Below are 20,206 nucleotides of genomic sequence, written 5' to 3' on the forward strand. Positions count from 1 at the left end.
AGCCTTGTTTCTTCCTCTGGTCCTTTTGGTCTTTTCCTGCCCATGGCTCTCAGTTTTGCTGATCTTTCCGGATGCAGCTTTCTGAGGTTTGCCTTGAGAGTGCTTGGCCGTGTTCGCAGGAGCCCTGTCACTGACTGCAGCAGTGCATATAACCGCTTCTCCCCCTAACAGGCACTCTGGATCCTTTGGCTGGATTTTGGCCTTGGGAGCACCACCGATAGGCTCAGAGGCTTTCTGTTTGTTCTTCCTGGGTTGATCAGAGGGAACCTTTACGACACTTGGCTTTTCCTGCACCTGATTCACCTTAATGGCTCTGGTGTCTTCAGCTTTGATCACGTTGGGACCTTGGGATCGATCAAGATCTTTCCAAGAATTAAAGAGCTGGGGAAGGTGAATATCCTCCGCCAGTGTAGTAATGTCTGCAAGACCACTGCTAGGTTCAGTCCCATTTTCAAGTGTCCCTAGGTCCTGACGACTCAGGCTGTTCTCTCCCAGATCAGCATTTTCAGAACCAGGCTGCTCCTCTTGGCTGAGGGGATCGGTGCAGGCCAGCGGCTGGGGAATATCAGGGATTCCCAAAGGGAGTAGTGGAGGATCTTGGTTTTCTATTGGGATCTGGTAGGCCTCCAGAGGCTTTGACAGCTTGGTTTTGATATCCTCCACGTTCTTACTCTCTGTTTGTCCCTGGCTTGGAGCTGGAGGCAGGGCCAGGAGACGCCTGGCACTCTGGACTGGAGCTGTCACTGAAATGTCCCCAAGTTCAGATGGTGGGTTACTCTCAAGTATGTGACTGTTTCTGCTACTGCAGGACTTGGGGAGTTCTTGAGTTTGTGTCACACAAAACGTCTGGCTTGGAGGTTGCAATCCCAGGGAATTTTTCATCACCAGGGAAGTCTCCATCACTACAAAGGGATCAAGGGAGAAGTCAGTCCCTGGTAAATGAGATGCTCCCCCTAAACACCAACACAGCAGTCATGTACCTTTCAAGGGGTTCAGGGGCAAGATGGGCAAGGCATTTCTACTAACTCTTCTTAAGGATCATGGACAGTGCCCTATGCTACGAGGTAAGCGGTGACTGTTGTAATGCTTAACTGGTGATCATTTCATGTCACTGATCCTTGGCTCTCTTTGTATCTCATAGGACTGTTGTAAGTCCAATACAAAATGAGTCTTCTTTTTAAACAACTGAAATGTTTTACAAAGCCTAGCATTCTCATATAGAGTCCTTTCAATTCTCCCCACTTTCCCGAGAGGCTAAGAACACTTCACACCATGAACTAGGAGAGGGGGTAGAGCCCTTTCTGATGAAATACAGAAACAAAGACAGAGTCTTAGCCTGCTTGCTCTCTGGACAGGATCTCGGACCACAAGGTCTTAAATCCTGGTATAAATGACGGAAGTGAGGACACTTCAACTGGCACTCTCATAACAAGAGTTCTGAGACACCTTCCAAAGAGACTGTAGCAGTAGACGAGGGAAGGGAGTGCTACAGTGTGGTAGTACAGGGGGAATGCTCGGCTACAGCAGTGAAAAATGTGGTACCTATTGGTGTGCTCTCGGGGTTCTTGTACATGTAGCATAGATGACCTTTACAGTGTCCCTGCCACCTTCCCACCTGCATTAGGTGTTCTTTTTGTTTTTTTGTTTTTTTAATTTACGTTTATTTATTGATTGATTGTTTGAACTTATTTATTCTACGTATTTATTTTTTTGGCTGCACAGGGTCTTCATTGCTGTGCACGGGCTTTCTCTAGTTGCGGCTAGCGGGGTCTACTCTTGGTTGCGGTGTGCGGGCTTCTCTTGTTGCGGAGCATGCGCTCTAGGAGCGTGGGCTTCGGTAGTTGCGGCTCACGGGCTCTAGAATGCAGGCTCAGTCGTTGTGGCACATGGGCTTAGTTGCTCCACGGCATGTGGGATCTTCCCAGACCAGGGCTCGAACCCGTGTCCCCCGCATTGCATTGGCAGGCGGATTCTTAACCACGGCGCCACCAGGGAAGCCCTAGGTGTTCTTATATAGAGTCTAAAAACAGAGGGCACTGAGCGAAGGTAGTGGTTACTAAAGGCTCAGGATCTAAATTCTACCTGTCTCTACACCCCTTCCCAGCTGTCGATTTGACCCCATTTGTGAATGCCGACCTCATTCTTCAACTTTCTCTGCCGTTTGTATACTCACCTTGAAAACTTGTTTCTGTGATGCGTTGAGCAGACACAGGGTGGCAGATTGCAGAGGTGGAAGCTGGTGGTCGGATATTTGTGGGCTGAATCTCCTTCAGTCCCATTCCCATTTCTGGTTGCGCAGAGGCCCTACTTCCTGTGTATGACGCGGAGCCATAGGATTGCGGGCAGGAGCCAAGTTCTCCATACAGTGAAGACCCCAGTGTGCCTTGGTTATAGTAATATACCTGGCTTCCTTCCTGGTAGGGAAGTGACAGGCGGCTATGCCCCTGATTTGGAATCTGAGATGGTGCTCCCTGAGCAAGCCTGGCAGAAAGTGATGGATATAGAGGGTCCATGTTATTGGCGTCTGAAGTTTTATCATACTGGGCTGCCATAAACATGGAGGAAGCAGCTGGGTGCCGGTCAGTGAGTGCCAGAGTAAAGTCTCCGAGTGAAGAGGAATTCTTTTCAGTGCTTCCTGTGATGTCCCACTCAAGAACACCTGGATAGGAAGGAGCTGAAGTGGAGATCTGGCTGTGGTCAGTAACTCCAGATAACATAGTCGTGCTGGAATGTTGGTAAAGGTAGGCACTACCCATGAGTGTCTGGAAAGAGGTACCGGTAGCCGATGCCGAACTGACGGCAGGGGCAGAGACTCTGGAGAAGTTGCAGACACTTCGTGTTAGGGAAGTTGCATTGCTCACCACAGGAAGACAATGCTGCAGAGAATTTAGAGTTCCAAGTAGAGATGGATTTTGGAAATTTTCTGTAAGAACAAGAGGGTCATGAAAAACTCAGGGAGGTTGAGAAATTCTCACTACGTTTGAGGAACAGCATTATCTTAAGGTTCTTGCTCTCAGGACACCTCTACTATCGACCCTTCCTGAGAAACCCAAAATCAGACAGTTAATGATGGCTGTAAGGACTGAGCAGTTTTCCACTCTTCTGTATTAACTGCCTGTGCTCCCATCTTGGGCACAGATGGGCAGAAGAGCCAAGTGGTATGGTTCAGACATTGTTCTCTAGGCTGGAAGCAACCTTCTCCCTGCCCTGTCTTTCCCTTCAGCCTGCACTCGTATTGACTTCTATGCTGTTTCCTAGACTGGAAGCATTTTAGAACTAGGAGGCCCTTAGAGAACTTTCTCTTTTTTCAGTCTCATTTCACGAGTAAGGAAACTGAGGCTCAGAGAGGTCGGGTTGACTTGTTCAGGTTCTCTCATTATGTTAGTGTCATTACCAGGTTTCAGAACCTAAGTATCCTGACTTCCTTGCCAGGACTCCACTCTGAGCATGATAGTGCCAGAAAGCAGGAGAAATAGAACTTATAATATAAGCATTTTTTTTGTCCATTAGAAAACAGTACGGCCATTACCATTGTCATCTTCAGTGTCTCCCTTTGCTTGTGCAGTTCCCACGCTATTACCTAGAGTTGACGTATAGCTCAGTCCAACTGGTGAACTGAAAGAGTCATTTTTGCCCTCTTCAAGCCTGGTTTCTCATCCTACCTCAAAATGATTACCCGAAAGTGGATTTCTTAAGTGCTTTTGGAAAGAGAAAAGTTATCTGATTACTTCAGATTACTCATCTATAAAGTGGTTATAACACCACCACCAATAATAATAGCAGTAATAATTAATAGATGAATAAGCTGATCTATTGCGTATGATTTATATGGAGGAAGATACAATAAGTTCTAGAAAGACAAAGAAAAATCATGAAAAACATGTTACGTAACGAAAAAGAAATCCATAGATATTAATGAAAACTGGGGTATGTGGGCAAGTATCAAAGCCTAATGAATTTACTAACAAATGACATTCTGTACCATACATGCAATATTATGAAAGTGAATTTTGCCCACTCTATTTTAGTGAATACTATTAACCAAAAAACACGATGGAGGTGATAGAGGTGAATGAATTCCTAGCCAATGCATACAGACAGAGACGATAAATCAGTAAAAAATGCATAACAAGCAACAGAATGCAACAAATGTGAATGTATAGGTAGCCACAACATATATAGACAAGTATTTCAATGAAAACCGGTACAAAGCAGACAGCAAAATAGTAAGTGTAAAAGAGTTTCATTATTGTGCTCATTCATATTTTTACCCAGCAAGTAACAGGTATTAAGCCTAGGAGAAATATATCTTTCCATGAATATAACTCATATAATAAGCAGAAAGGAAGCTTAAAAAGTATCAAGAAGGTTTTTGTATTTATCCTAGAACTTAGAATCATCTTCCACATCCAAGAAGATGACATCCCAAGACCTCAAAAAACCATCATCCCTAGAATCCAATTAAAAAAGATTTTCAAATGTAAGAAAATCCAAAGGACTCCACAATATTGTTTTAGATAAATGTGGATGTTTGTGTTTTCTTTTTTTCTTTTGCCGCGCCGCGTGGCCCTGGCCGTGAAAGCACCGAGTCCTAAAGCGCTGGACCGCCAGGGAATTCCCTAAATGGGGAATTAGAGATGTGGGGCTTGACTTTTTCTTTTTCTTCTCCGGTAGCTAAGATCTACAAGCGAACGATGGCTGTTGATCAATGTGCTCTCTGTGTTAGGAAGGAAATAACTGTAAAAATGAAAAGCAACCTTGCCTTAGAAGCTACATATCACACAAAGGAAATAGTCCTTCTGATTCAATGTAGAAGATATCATTTAAAATGTTTAATTGGTCAAATGTCTACCTAGTTTAAAAATTAGAAAGAATAGAACACTGAAAAGCAGCCCCCTAGATAACCACTTTGGTTTCTGGTTTCTAGGAAGCATCATTTCTAAAACATACTTCTAAAGTGTTTCTATTCCAAACTGTCAAGTGCCAGCTGTATTCAGAGAGGCAATAAAAGAAAGAAAACGGAGTATGACTTTTCTGATAGGCTGCCTTTCCTGGTGATCCCCTGTTCTGGCCTTACTTTCCTTCTTAGTCTGTTAATGTAAGGATTTGCTACCATCAACTTTGTTTTGCCCTGCTCTGAGCAGATTTCCCTCTGTGCTGTTTCTGCTTTAATTTAAAATCTTTGGCTCCCATCAACATTCCATGGCAAACTGCCTCTTTCTTGAGAGCTCCTCTATGCTTTCCCTCTTCATTCTTATATTTTTTTCCCATCTCTTGGTTCCTGTTGGCCTGTGCTAATGAAAACAATCCTAAACTTGCTTACGTTTGACTCTGTGCCTCCCTATATAGCCCAGTACTCTCCATCCTCTCTCCCTATTCTCTCTTTTCAACTAGTCGAAATACTAGTGGAGGGAGACCATTGGAGATGAAACATCTTGGTATATATCGCTAGTTTTCTGTGTCACCTGGCTTTTCTATGTTTCTGTTGAAACACTCTTTTGAGAAGTCTCTGATTTCATTTTCTACATGGGTACCCTTTAAGGCTCAATATTGGAAAAGAAGGGGATCAGAGTGATCAACCCAATGTGGTATCCTAACGTAACAGATAAGGAAAGCAGCAGGCTTTGTGAGGCAGTCAGTGATTTGTCCAAAGTCACACAGACAGTAAACGTCAAAGTCAAAACTGAAATTAGGTCTCCAGACTTGTAGTTCAATACTTTCCCTCATTATTCCACGCTATTTTGAATCTCCTCCTCAATTTAGGGGCAAAAGAAATCGAACGCAAAACTTTCCAAAGTTTCTTTTCTTACCTGACATGGTCAGAGAAGAGGAGACATCAACTGCAGGTACAAGGGATGAGGAGACAACACTAGAGGATGTCTGAGTGGCTGCAGCTGAACGGCGCACGTGTCCAGTACAAAGGTCACTGGTTACTGGTCCAAACGGCTCCACGGAAACCCCAAGACCTCTACCAAGTGGTAGTAGGTTTGGTAGGAGAGTGATGTCACAAAGCAGGCAGTTGAAAGGTATGAGCTAGCCAATAGGGAGGTCCGATCCCCAACAGGAGGGCGGGCTTGGGTGAAGAGAGCGTAGGAGAGCTAAAACAACCCCTCAATTTCTGAGCTCTGGGGAGGAAATCCTAGAAGACAGATTTACCTCCCCCAGGCTCTTCCATTAGGGAAATCATTGCAACATTTCTTACAGACGTTCATTAATATAATTAACTAACAGTTACTTATATTCTACAGAGTATTCTATTTTATGTATCATATACTTAGAGCTATATAGATCTTATTTAACTAGTATCCTTAGGAAGGAAAGAGCCATGTAGTTTGAACTATTACAGTTGTAACTTGGTTAAAGAGCAGGGTGAAGTTTGTTGAGTGTACCCTGTGGAGAATGTTGTGGTCCAAGGCTCTTCTCTTTTAGTTTCTTCTCCTTGACTCCTACCTTCCTTGGGCTGGGCTAGGCTGGGGGCCAGGTTGGACTTGCGACTTAACATTTCTCTTCCGCTTTCTTTTTTTTTTTTTTTTTTTTTTTCTTCCATTATGGGCATTGCTTCTAGGACAAGCCTTGATCTTGCATTGGATGTTCCTTCCTGTCAACTTCCAGCAGCAGGAGTCTTCTTTTCAGTGCTTGATGCTTCACGAAATAGACTCTGCCCATTGGCAGCAAATACCAGAGAGCCAGGAGACAGAGCTGGTTGCAGACCTTTCCTCTTCCAGCCTTTGGTTGCAATTGTTTTGCCCATGATTTGCTAGCTCTAGTTCCTTGGGCCACACAGGTATCCTGCCATCCAGCTCTTTTTATATGTGAGAGACATTCTGAACACTGTCCCTCTTTCTTTGCACAGAAGTATATACAGTGTGGCAGTTACCGTAATCTCCTCCCCCTTGCAAACAGCCCCTCTAGAATCTCGGACCTCTAGGACTCTCTGTCTTGCATGCTTGGGTGCAAGGCCAAGCACAATGAAGAGGAGAATAATTAGAGAAAGAGGAGGACATTGGTGGAGAACTGGGAGCAGGTAAGGTGAAAGGGCACCGGAGAAAAGAGATGCATGTAGGTTTTTTGGTTTCTGTGGGAAACAAGTTGACACACTTGGGCCTCATTTTGTATTAACAGAACAGAGAGTTGTAGATATAAGTAGCTAGATCGTGCAGCAACTGCCATGAAGTCTGTACACTGAAGAGAACAGTCTCACATCTAGTTTTCATTTTGTTTTATGTCATATTACCTTATTTATAGCATTCACTGGTATGTTTGTAGAACGCAGATGTTTTCAAATGCTCTGGTTTTGTCTACATGGTTATTTCCTTGTCCTATTTGTAAGGAATCCAACATTGTAAGACATATTGCATGTTTTTCTCTTGACGATTGTTTACCTTGAAGCGTCATGAACTAACTTGAGCTGTTGGATTTTGTGGAGAAACTTTAAAAAGGGTCTGTGAAAAAGGCATTGTGGTGAGTCGCATTATGCACCCGAGCGTAAGGAGCAGATATCTGCCACCAGCCCAGCTTGGCCTGGATTGCCTCTGTGTTAGTTCCCCTGGTTAGTGCTTTTCTCCCTAACCACTCTTGTGACTGTGATAATGTGAGTTAAGGGCTGAGTTGCTAGTGATTTATGTGTGAGGTAGGCTGGTTTGAGGGAGGAAATCTATGGACCTAGTCATTTTCCTTGGTGGTAAGCTTTCAGGGGTGCAAAGATCGATCTTCCTGGGGACTTTTCTGGTACCAGGAAGATATCGCATAGATGGGACCTCCAAAGACACACATTTTATTTTTAGGCCTGTTGTTCCTATTATGGGATGTGAGTTTCTTCACTGATGGGGATGCTGCTTATCTGAGAAGAAACTGTGAAAGGTGGTGTAGTATAGAGGTGTGGCTTAAGCTTTTAAGTTTTCTTCAAGGTTTTTCCCCTAAGCTTCATACTTCAGACGGCCTACTTACATGAGACTAGTATGTGATGTCAGGCTAACAACTTCCTAAATACCTGCAAGCCAGATCAGTGTCTCTTTTCTCTATATTCCCATGGAAATCAAGGGTCCCGCCGAATTTTCCATCGAAACAGTTGATTTGTGCTGTCTCTAGGAATTCTACAGGGCGTACCGTTGCTTCCTAACCGGTGTCATTTGGGAGATCGATCCCCCTCTGTACATTCAAATGATTAATTTTGAGACTCTGCTCATGTGTGCAGTAAACCCTTTAATTCCCTAAGACCTTCCTTTCCTCCATCTCATACCCCATGAAGCCCGCTTCAGTTTATCTCCTGAATTTCTTTGGAATCTGTCAGCTCTCCCTCAACATCCTAATACTGAACTTGCCTGTCTGTTGCGATTAGGTCCTAACTAGTGTCCATATATCTTGTTTCCCTCCAATCCATTCTTCACACAAGAAAGCTTCAAAGCAAGTTGGAACATTGCTCATAAACATCGCTCACAAACATTGTTTTGAGAATAGAAAACACACTGGTGGCCTTTAAGACTCTGCGTGCTCTAGAATCCTCTCTGCTTCTCTAGCCCCATCTTGTGCCACGTTTGCCCTCACTTTCTATGCTTCAGATACACTGAATTAACCTTAGTTCTCACTCATCTGACAGAAGTCAGTTGAGAAATTATTTTTCACTGTGATTCCTAGCATTAAGGAATTTGATGATCAGGTTTTGTATGAGGACTAAAACTAAACTGGGAAGTGGAAGAATTGCGTTTCAACTGTTTCAGTCAACACGCATGTATTAATGATACCTAAGTATTGAACACCGGGCTAGGTTTCATGAGGGATACAGAAGTTCTGGCCATCTCTGGTTTTGGGTATCCCTTATTTGTTGAGACCTTTGCGTTGTTTGGTTGCCTTTTGTCTGTTTTCCAGATGGGAAAACAGGAACAAGGGAAGTATAGGTTATTACTAGGTGGGGTTGAACAAGTGGAGCAGCAAACTGCAAAGCAGAAAGAAGAGGGACGTACTATAGAGGGATGTGATTTCCATTTTCAAGGCGCCTGCGTCCTGTGCAGGGAGACAGCCTAACATAAAATGTGCCTAACAAAAGATCTATTGACTTCTTACTAAAAATCTCCAGTTCATATAACCCAGGGGTTTATACCTTCTCCTTTAAAAGTTCTATTCCTGGGACTTCCCTGGTGGTCCAGTGGTGAAGACTCTGCGCTTCCAATGCAGCAGGCGTGGGTTCAATCCCTGGTTGGGGAGCTAAGATCCCACATGCTGCGCAGCCAAAGAAATTTTTTTCAAAAGTTATACTCCTGTGTTGTTGAATTTAGTGGTTTAGATTTTGTTTGAATGTTAAGAAGATTTCAGTTTATTTACCAGGAACAAACAAAACATAATGTAAAAATAGTTTCCCAGAAACGATTTCCATCGTTCTCTTCTTCCCTTTCTCCCGCAGACTGACTGGTGTTTCATCTTGACAAGTTCTCTGAAGTTCTCTGTCATTCCATAGGAAAGCGGTCTGGCTTGGAGGTTGCAATCCCAGGGAATTTTTCATCAGCGGGGAAGTCTCCATCACTACAGAGGAATCAAGGTTGAAGTCAGTCCCGGGTAAGTGAGATGCTCCCCCTAAACACCAACACAGCAGTCGTGTACCTTTCAAGGGGTTCAGGGGCAAGATGGGCAAGGCATTTCTACTAACTCTTCTTAAGGATCATGGACAGTGTGCCCTATGCTACGAGGTAAGCGGTGACTGTTGTAATTCTTACTGGTGATCATTTCATGTCACTGATCCTTGGCTCTCTTTGTATCTCATAGGACTGTTGTTAAGTCCAATACAAAATGAGTCTTCTTTTTAAAAAACTGAAATGTTTTACAAAGCCTAGCATTCTCATAGAGAGTCCTTTGAATTCTCCCCACTTTCCCGAGAGGCTAAGAACACTTCACACCATGAACTAGGAGAGGGGGTAGAGCCCTTTCTGATGAAATATAGAAACAAAGACAGAGTCTTAGCCTGCTTGCTCTCTGGACAGGATCTCGGACCACAAGGTCTTAAATCCTGGTATAAATGACGGAAGTGAGGACAGTTCAACTGGCACTCTCATAACAAGAGTTCTGAAACACCTTCCAAAGAGACTGTAGCAGTAGACGAGGGAAGGGAGTGCTACAGTGTGGTAGTACAGGGGGAATGCTCGGCTACAGCAGTGAAAAATGTGGTACCTATTGGTGTGCTCTCGGGGTTCTTGTACATGTAGCATAGATGACCTTTACAGTGTCCCTCCCACCTTCCCACCTGCATTAGGTGTTCTGTTTTTTTGTTTGTTTGTTTGTTTTTAATTTACGTTTATTGATTGATTGATTGATTGAACTTATTTATTCTACGTATTTATTTTTTTGGCTGCACTGGGTCCTCATTGGTGTGCACGGGCTTTCTCTAGTTGCGGCTAGCGGGGTCTACTCTTGGTTGCGGTGTGCGGGCTTCTCATCGCGGTGGCCTCTCTTGTTGCGGAGCATGGGCTGTAGGCGCGTGGGCTTCGGTAGTTGCGGCTCACGGGCTCTGGAATGCAGGCTCAGTCGTTGTGGCACATGCGCTTAGTTGCTGCACGGCATGTGGGATCTTCGCAGACCGGGGCTCGAAGCCGTGTCCCCTGCATTGGCAGGCGCCACCAGGGAAGCCCTAGCTGTTCTTACATAGAGTCTAAAAACAGAGAGCACTGAGAGAAGGTAGTGGTTATTAAAGGCTCAGGATCTAAATTCTACCTGTCTCTACACCCCTTCCCAGCTGTCGATTTGACCCCGTTTGTGAATGCCGACCTCATTCTTCAACTTGCTCTGCCGTTTGTATACTCACCTTGAAAACTTGTTTCTGTGATGCGTTGAGCAGACACAGGGTGGCAGATTGCAGAGGTGGAAGCTGGTGGTCGGATATTTGCGGGCTGAATCTCCTTCAGTCCCATTCCCATTTCTGGTTGCGCAGAGGCCCTACTTCCTGTGTATGACGCGGAGCCATAGGATTGCGGGCAGGAGCCAAGTTCTCCATACAGTGAAGACCCCAGTGTGCCTTGGTTATAGTAATATACCTGGCTTCCTTCCTGGTAGGGAAGTGACAGGCGGCTATGCTCCTGATTTGGAATCTGAGATGGTGTTACCTAAGCAAGCCTGGCAGTAAGTGATGGATATAGAGGGACCATGTTATTGGCATCTGAAGTTTTATCATACTGGGCTGCCATAAACATGGAGGAAGCAGCTGGGTGCCGGTCAGTGAGTGCCAGAGTAAAGTCTCCGAGTGAAGAGGAATTCTTTTCAGTGCTTCCTGTGATGTCCCACTCAAGAACAGCTAGATAGGAAGGAGCTGAAGTGGAGATCTGGCTGTGGTCAGTAACTCCAGGTAACATAGTCGTGCTAGAATGTTGGTAAAGGTAGGCACTACCCATGAGTGTCTGGAAAGAGGTACCGGTAGCCGATGCCGAACTGACGGCAGGAGCAGGGACTCTGGAGAAGTTGCAGACGCTTCGTGTTAGGGAAGTTGCATTGCTACAACAGATTTTTCAGCAACAGAGCAATCCAGCCAAGTTTATATTTTAGAGAGAGAACATCTTCCATATGGAGGATCAGTTGAAATAGAAGAGATTGTTAGAATTGTAGGGTGGTAGTAATCCAGGCAGGAGATGACGAATGCCAGACACCACCTAGTCACAGACATAGCTTTTGCAGCGATCAGCTACATGTTGTTGTTTTTTATTTACTCTCTCATATAATTTTTTTTAAGTCCTGGACCACAAAATACTGTGGCATAGTTGGAAAAATCTGAGACTCGATTCTAGTCTTTTTTCTGTTTGCCTGCTGTGCAGCTTGGGCTTACGTCTCGAGCCTTACTTTTTCATTGTGAAACAAGAACAGTGCTACTTAACCCGAGAACTCCACAGGCACATAAACCCGTGGCGTGTGAGGAGCAGTGAAGGAGAGAAGGAATGGAAGTGCTTTGGGGGACCCCAAGAGCCCTTCAGAAACCGTTTGTTCTTTTTATTATTGAGCATTAAAAGTGAAGGCATTCCATTTGTTTCACTCAGAAACAAATTCTGTTCTTCTGATAGCCTGTTTTTTTTTTCCACTCCCTTTTTCTGTAGTCAGATCAGTTCCTGATGGGCATTCTCCAGTCCACACTATTGCATCTGATTGGAGGCTATGCAAAATTTCCCAGAGACAATGAATTTTGACTGTATAGTAGTTAATTCTTTATAGTACGTTCCTGCAAAAACACTCTTTTCTTCAGAGTTTTTCCTTTTCAGGATAGTGGTAGTGTTGTGGTAACTAATAAAGGCTACTCTTGAGAAAATTGTCTAACTTGTTTTTAGTGTATCTACTTCGCTTACTTAATTCCATATTCCCTGTTTTCTAGACAGACTTCTTGGTGTCCACTGTACCCATGGTTTCAACAGGACTGGCTACCTCATGTGCAGGTGAGTTGCCAACCCCAAGAGGCAGAGCATGTTTAAATTGTTCTGTTTACAATAGTAATGTAAGCTAATGTAAGCTGAATGCAAAAAATGCAGTCAGAGAAGTGTATGAAGTGGAAGGCAATTTTGCCCCCTACTCAGATGTTACCACCAGTAATAATTTAGCACATATTTTTTCAGACGTAAAAAATGCAGATATAAGCATATACAATGGTCCCTTGGTATCTGCAGGGGGATTGGTTTTAGGACTCCCCATGGATCCGAAAATCCTCGGATGCTCAAGTCCCGTATGTAAAATGGTGTAGTACAGTCGGGCTTCCATATCTGCAGGTTATGGAACCGTTGGATATACAGAACTGACTGTACATGTGATTTAATGGTATAGTGTTTTAGACATTCTGGTTTATAATTTAATATATGGAGGACATCTTCCTCTGACAATATTTGGAGACCTCATTCTTATTTATTTATTATTCTTTTTTTTCCTCCAAATTTGCTTTATGTAGTTGGATATAAATAAATGAGCACAAACTTAAGCAAGATACATGTAACAATTTAATAGAACCTGATACTCTAATTCTTTCAGTGTTTCTCCAACTCATCATGGGGCTCGTAAGAAAAGTAACCAACATGGATACTACTACAGTTGAATGTCAAATCTTTAAGTGCTTATGACATACTAAATCCTTGTATAATGCACTTATGAAGAACCCTTCAAGGGACTTGTGTTTTGTATGTAGCAAAAAGTGTTAAGAGTCAAATATTCAACTCAATATAAAATAATAAGAAACACTTCTGATTTGTTAGGTTGAGATTGCTTCTCCTTTTACTAATGAATGATTTTTTTAGCTGTAATATCACTGAGCTGAACAAATATGTCACCTTGGAGTACATAAGGAAAAATAAACACATGCTAAATGGGTAAAACATTACAACTACATCTTTACTAGACCATCTCTACTAACGCTTCAGAAGCTTAGAGATTCAGAGTGTTCTTACGTTATGTGCAAGAAAAATAGAAAGAGAGAAATTCCTTCTTTTTTGAGATCACAGCTGTGAAGTCGTGATTATACAGATTCTTCATTTGTGTGCGAAACATGAAACACATTTCTCTAAATTCTCCCTGCTTAGAATTGTCAGTCAACTAGCAGGACTTTCCTTCCAAGAAACAGAGACTGAGATGTGTTTTATATAACTTCAATAACCTCAGCACTACCGTAAGAAGACATGCAGTATCCTTTTGCTGTGCTTCAAGACAACAGGGAAGGAGGTCACAGGAAAGAATAAATCAAAATTGTTACAACTGAGAAACTTTTCTCAGTTTAACCATGGTGCCACTTTCATTTTTACATAAGCATGGTGGCATAAGTCAAGCTCCATACATCAGAATTCTTAATATTTAAAATTTACCTTGACTTTTAATTATCACCATGTTAACCACCAAAATAATTTGACGAAACTCATAAGAAAGGGTAATGTTAAACCCCACTTTACTAGAGTTAGTTTCTGGACACATTAGCTCATTTTTTTTATAGAAGAGGGACAGTGAATCTCAGTTTGCCTACAAGCTAGGAGATCACTTTGAATTCTGCATTTCTTAACTGCAAACAGATACAGCACTTGTAACAGGTTATAACTGGTTTTCAGCTGGTTTTCAAGCACAGAGCCAGCCCCAACAGTAATAGTACACTATTTAAAAAGACCTAAGGCAATGAATTCCATTTCCAGTGGAAAGAAAGAATCGTATGGTCTTGGACAAACAATTCTGATGGTTCACTTAACAGTCACTTAGTAGTTCTTCCTTGCTCATAGAACTTTATGACTTTTTTGAGGAGTGAAGCATTCAGCTTGAGTGGATAAATCCTTGTTAGGCTAAGACAATCATTCTCATATCCCTCTTTGCCATGAATTGTCTTATGAATGGTCATATCAGTCTGTTTTGGCAAATGAGTAATTAAGGGAAGGCTGTTATTGTGCTTATGAGAATGATATTTTTCTCTGACAAAAGATAAATAGGCATTAGGAAAATGACCATTTGGGCTCTTTTTCTGCTTCCTCCTTGTTTTGTGAGAATATGATGTTTGGTTTTACAGCAGCCATCTTGTGACCCTGAGATGATCATATGCCAATAATGACAAATGGTAGATTAGAAAGAACCAGCAAAGACAGAAAACAGCAACATCAGTAGTAACAACAATCACAGCAAAAGAACAATGGGACCTTAACTTGTAGAGTTCCTATAAAGTAAAAAATAAGTGCTCTATGTTTATTCTAAAACAAAAAAAGAACTATGCAAACCAGCTTAAAACTCCTTTTTTTGTGCCAGTGTTCTAAAATGTGGCTTTTAATAAAACCTTGACCCAAATGCCAGCAACTTCAGAAAAGAATTTGGGTAGGGGGAAGAAGAAAGTTATCTCACTTAGGAAAAACAACCACTATCTTTATCCTAATCTTTGACACACAATTGAAACATATATAGCTGCTGTAACACTTTACACAATTCCTATGTACTGGAGGAATAACAAGATCTAAATAACAATTATATTTTTCAACACGGGGTGAAGGCTTTACATAAAAATACCATCCTACTTTTTCCCCCTAAATTTCTAAAATATCACGTGCTTTTCCCCAACATCTGCAGCCGTTCAGGAATTTTTAGGAAACTTTCATGCATGATCTTAATTCCTAATCCCTGGCTCTTTGGGCTCAACGACAAAAGATCAAAACCACCAAAAATGATGGTTCACTTGAAGTCAGGTGAGAGACACTGGCTCAGTTAGTCTCGTAGGACAAAAGCAGTGCTGCATCAACTGTCTCCATGCAGGAGGGGCACGTGAAGGATCTCATCAGCCAGTCATCTGTACAGCCCAGGTGATCTGCATACACAGCAGAAATCAAATTGGGTTCTCATAAACAAAGTGCATCATACAGATCACACACTCCCCGATCTGTTTTTTAAATATTTGTTTTATTTTATTTATTCATTTATTTGGTTGCGCCGGGTCTTAATTGCAGTCGGTGGGCTCCTTAGTTGTGGCATGCAAACTCTTAGTTGCGGCATGGATGTGGGATCTAGTTCCCTGACCAGGGAACGAACCCGGGCCCCCTGCATTGGGAGTGTGGAGTCTTTAGCCGCTGCACCACCAGGGAAGTCCCCCGGATCCTTTTTTCTGATCCGTTTCTTCCAGGGTCATAAACTCCTTCAGGCTGATGCTGTATGAGGCCTATTCTTTGAGCTATCCTAATTTGCTCCTCTCAGCTGAGGTGCTAGGCGAGTCTGACTAGGTGTTGGATGAGAGACCAAAACTGGAACTTGATCCAGATATGGCAGCAGCAGCTCCTGATCCAGCTCCGTCCCCTTGCCAAAGCTAGCCCAGTCGGACTGAGACTTGTGAGGCAGGGAGATGTCATCCGAAGTGGGGGACTTAAGGCAGTTCCCCATCTTCCGGGACTTGAGTGTGTGATCTGTGTGCTGTTTTGACAGTCTCCCAACCTCATTCTTTTTTTTTTTTTTTTTTTTTTTAATTAATTAGTTTATTTATTTATTTATTTTTGAATTTTTAAAATTTATTTATTTTTTATACAGCAGGTTCTTATTAGTTATCTGTTTTATACATATTAGTGTATATATGTCAATCCCAATCTCCCAATTCATCTCACCACCACCGGCCCCCGCCCTGCCCCGCTTTCCCCCCTTGATGTCCATACGTTTGTTCTCTACATCTGTGTCTCTATTTCTGCCTTGCAAACCGGTTCTTCTGTACCACTTTTCTAGATTCCACATATATGCATTAATATATAATATTTGTTTTTCTCTTTCTGACTTACTTCACTCTGTATGACAGTCTCTAGGTCCATCCACGTCTCTACAAATGACCCAAGTTCGTTCTTTTTTATCGCTGAGTAATATTCCATTGTATATGCGTACCACATCTTCTTTGTCCGTGCATCTGTCGATGGGCGTTTAGGTTGCTTCCGTGACCTAGCTATTGCGAATAGTGCTGCAGTGAACATTGGGGTGCATATGTCTTTTTGAATTATGGTTTTCTCTGGGTATATGCCCAGTAGTGGGATTGCTGGGTCATATGGTAATTCTATTTTTAGTTTTTAAGGAACCTGCATACTGTTCTCCATAGTGGCTGTATCAGTTTACATTCCCACCAGCAGTGCAAGAGGGTTCCCTTTCCTCACATCCTCTCCAGCATTTGCTGTTTGTAGATTCTCTGATGATGCCCATTCTAAGCGGTGTGAGGTGATACCTCATTGTAGTTTTGATTTGCATTTCTTTAATAATTAGTGATGTTGAGCAGCTTTTCGTGTGCCTCTTGGCCATCTGTATGTCTTCTTTGGAGAAATGTCTATTTAGGTCTTCTGCCCATTTTTTGATTGGGTTGTTTGTGTTTTTAATAGTGAGCTGCATGACCTATTTATATATTTTGGAGATTAATCCTTTGTCTGTTGATTGGTTTATTTATTATTTTTTTAAGGCTGCATTGTTCCTTTGCTTACTGATGAACATGTACAAGTCAGAAGTTTTTGATATTATAAAACGTCAAAGTAATGAACATTCCTGTGTGAACATCTTTGAATATATATGCTTTGTCTCAGTTAACTTCACTCAGAATGGGACTTCTGCATCAAGGAGTTTATGCCCTTATGCTTTTTGTGGGTGTTGCTACACTGTACCAATGTATGGTTGTTCGTGCAGGAAATACTTATTGAGCATCTGTTATGTTTAAGCACTGTGCTGGGTGCTAGCAAAAAGACTTGAGAAATTTTGTGAGTGAGGAGACTTGACCTGCCCTTTGTGAATTCTAGCAGTCCAGAGAGGGAATAGATATTCAAGTATCACACTCTGCATGTAGAATTACAACTCTGACAAGTGCCAAGGAGAGGGACATGGTACCATGAGAGCATATTTTAGGGAGGATTTGATCTCATCATGGAGATTAGAGAAGGTTTAGGGATGTTTCAGCTGATATCTGAAGGATGAGTAGGTATTAACCCGATAGGGACGTTGGGGAGAGATTTCTGAGCATAAGGAATAGCAAAAGACCCTATAAGAGGAAAGCATATGCTGTGTTGGAGGAACTGGCCAGGAAGGTGGGGCCGTTGGGGGAGCATGTCATTATAATGGAGCTGCAAGTGTGGGTAGGAGCTCGATCGTGCAGGCTTATGTTTAAGGTTTCAGACTTGAAGAGTAATAGAAAACCATTGAACTTTTTTTTGTTGAAGGTGAGTGTGTGGAACATACCCAGTTGCATTTTCAACCTATCGTTTTGCTACCGAGTGGAGAATACACTGCAGGGAGAAAGAGTGGAAGCGAGGAAACAAGTTAGGAGACTTGTGTAGAAATTGGGCATAATGGTGGCTTGGACCAGGGTATGGTGGTCATTTTGGTGGAAAGATGTGGACAGATTCTAGAGGTATGTAGGCAGTATCATTGTCAGCACTGGTGGTGGGTTGAGGATGAGGGTGAGGGAGAAATAGCTGTCAGTGATGGTGATGCCTAAGTTTCTGGCTCCTATGGTTGGTTAGATGGGGTTTTTTTAGATATGATGTTAATATTTGTCCTAATTTGTCTTTTGTTATTTGTTGGTTCTTGATGAATACTCTGTCATATTAAGTCTCCTGTTTTTAGTGTACAAAGCATTTTGACCGAAACTGACCCGTTGTATGTTATCAGATAACTTTTTAACATCTGCCAGTTTGGTCCTGTATTTTATTCTCTTTCATTTATTAATTAAATTGTTGTATTAATGTAAATAACTATATTAATAGATTTTCTAAAGTTGCGTTATCCTTGCATCCTTGGTCCTTGGAATAAAGCCTTTTTTTTTTTTTTTTTTTTTTTTTTTTTTTTGGCTGTGTTGGGTCTTTGTTTCTATGCGAGCGCTTTCCCTAGTTGCGGCAAGCGGGGGCCACTGTTCATCGCGGTGGGCGGGCCTCTCACTATCGCGGCCTCTCTTGTTGCAGAGCACAGGCTCCAGACGCGCAGGCTCAGTAGTTGTGGCTCACGGACCCAGTCGCTCCGGGGCATGTGCGATCTTCCCAGACCAGAGCTCGAATCCGTGTCCCGTGCATTGGCAGGCAGATTCTCAACACTGCGCCACCAGGGAAACTCCGGAATAAAGCCTTTTTGTAGTCATGGTATATATCATTCTTTAATAATTATTGATTAGATATGCTGATATTTTCTTAGGATTTTTCTATCTATATTTGTAAAGCACAATTGGACCCTTTTTTGTAAAAACTTGATTTTCTTTCCTTTTTATTTACAAATGACTCGAATTTTGTTGTTTTGTAGATATTTGATTGATGTAGAAGGCATGTGGCCAGATGATGCAATTGAATGTAAGTATAAGGGTTGTCACTACTTTTCCCTTGTTATAAAATTTGAAGGGAGAAATGTAAGGGAATTTCTCAAATTTTGGAAAAATAGAAAAGTCTGTAATTCATTTGTTCTGATATACGATAACCTTTTACCAAAAGTTTATAAAGGGATGTATCTGGAAATAGCAAGATATAATAGCCTGAATAATTAGTCAGTGGATTTCAGCATTTTTTTTCTTTTTTAAATTTATTTAATTAATTAATTTACTTTTGATATTATATCCACTGCCCCACCAAGGAAGTCCCTTTTTCTTCCTTCCTTCCTTCCTTCCTCCCTTCCTTCCTTCCTTCCTTTAAAGCTCCAAGTCATTTAAAATACATGACTTCTCACTAAAAATCTCCAGTTCATGTAACCAAGGGGTTTATAACTTCTCCTTTAAAAGTTATATTCCTGGGACTTCCCTGGTCGTCCAGTGGTGAAGACTCTGCGCTTCCAATGCAGCAGGCCTGGGTTCAGTCCCTAGTTGGGGAGCTAAGATCCCACGTGCTACGCAGCCAAAGAAATTTTTTTTAAAAGTTATATTCCTGTATTATTGAATTTAGTGGTTTAGTTTTTTTTTTAATGTTTAGAAGATTTCAGTTTCTTTACCAGGAACAAACAAAACGTAATGTAAAACTAGTTTTCCAGAAACGATTTCCATCATTCTCTTCTTCCCTTTCTCCTGCAGACTGGTGTTTTATCTTTACAAGTTCTCCATCATTCCATAAGAAAGCTGCTCGTCTTCTGGTTTCATAAGAGATGGTGAACAGTGGTAAAATATCGAGTTGACCGAAATTTCTAGAGTACACTTCAGGGAGCGAATGATGGGGTGGAATGTTGGGGCAGAGTGAGAGATACAGATTCTGGTGAGACTGAGAGTCATGCACAAAAATTACTGGGCTGTGGTGAAGGGAGAACAAAACTAAATCAGGTTCCTGCTGGTGGACAGGAAGCCAAAATGAAGAAGAATGGTGCGTAGCTGGGCAGTGTAATTAGGCCCCTAAGTGCTGTGTCTTCTGATAGTAATTATGAACAGAAACCAAATAATAGTTACTAATAACATGGAGGTGACCAATCCTTGAGAGCTGAGGCAGAGAGAAGGAAAGATGGCATTATGCCTTGTCTCTGGTTCCTTGAGTTTCCCAGGCTGGTTTGTGACCAATCTTGGGTGAAATCATAACTAAGTCATTTCTGCTAAGGTGATCAGCTTTCGTGGGGTCCTTTCTCTGCACTCTGTCCAATGATAAAGCCCACTGGTTTATGCCTCCTGGAAAACAGTTATTCCAAAGCAGTATAAGTGAAGCATTGATGAAACAGCCATGAAGAACATGTTTCCACATGGCCTCGCACCACCTTTTCAAAGTGCTGTAAAACTTTTTTCACCCAAAAATCAGTAACAGAAAAGGATTGGGATCAAATCCCGTACAGAGGTAGTGTA

At 42.2% G+C, this 20,206-nt stretch overlaps 1 long non-coding RNA gene and 1 pseudogene across 9 annotated transcripts; one reads left to right on the forward strand and one right to left on the reverse strand.

Moving 5' to 3' along the window:
• The first annotated feature begins 852 nt into the window (after window positions 1–852).
• LOC309653722 lies at window positions 853–20,200 on the forward strand. 8 transcript variants are annotated; one of them, XR_014259409.1, is made up of 5 exons: window positions 853–935; window positions 12,338–12,398; window positions 18,372–18,545; window positions 18,703–18,749; window positions 19,457–20,200. It is a non-coding gene; the product is annotated as an uncharacterized lncRNA (long non-coding RNA). The 8 variants fall into 8 exon arrangements; XR_014259411.1 differs by lacking the exon at window positions 853–935 and adding an exon at window positions 1,048–1,064; XR_014259412.1 differs by lacking the exon at window positions 853–935 and adding an exon at window positions 2,680–2,696.
• LOC309653721 (RING finger protein 11 pseudogene) lies at window positions 14,289–18,373 on the reverse strand (annotated as a pseudogene). Its single transcript has one exon. The product of its transcript is annotated as an RING finger protein 11 pseudogene (transcript).
• Window positions 20,201–20,206: the final 6 nt, after the last annotated feature.

Source organism: Balaenoptera physalus (genome assembly GCF_965194825.1).
Source record: "Balaenoptera physalus genome assembly, contig: HAP1_SCAFFOLD_1030, whole genome shotgun sequence".
In the NCBI taxonomy this organism is placed as follows: Eukaryota; Metazoa; Chordata; class Mammalia; order Artiodactyla; family Balaenopteridae; genus Balaenoptera; species Balaenoptera physalus.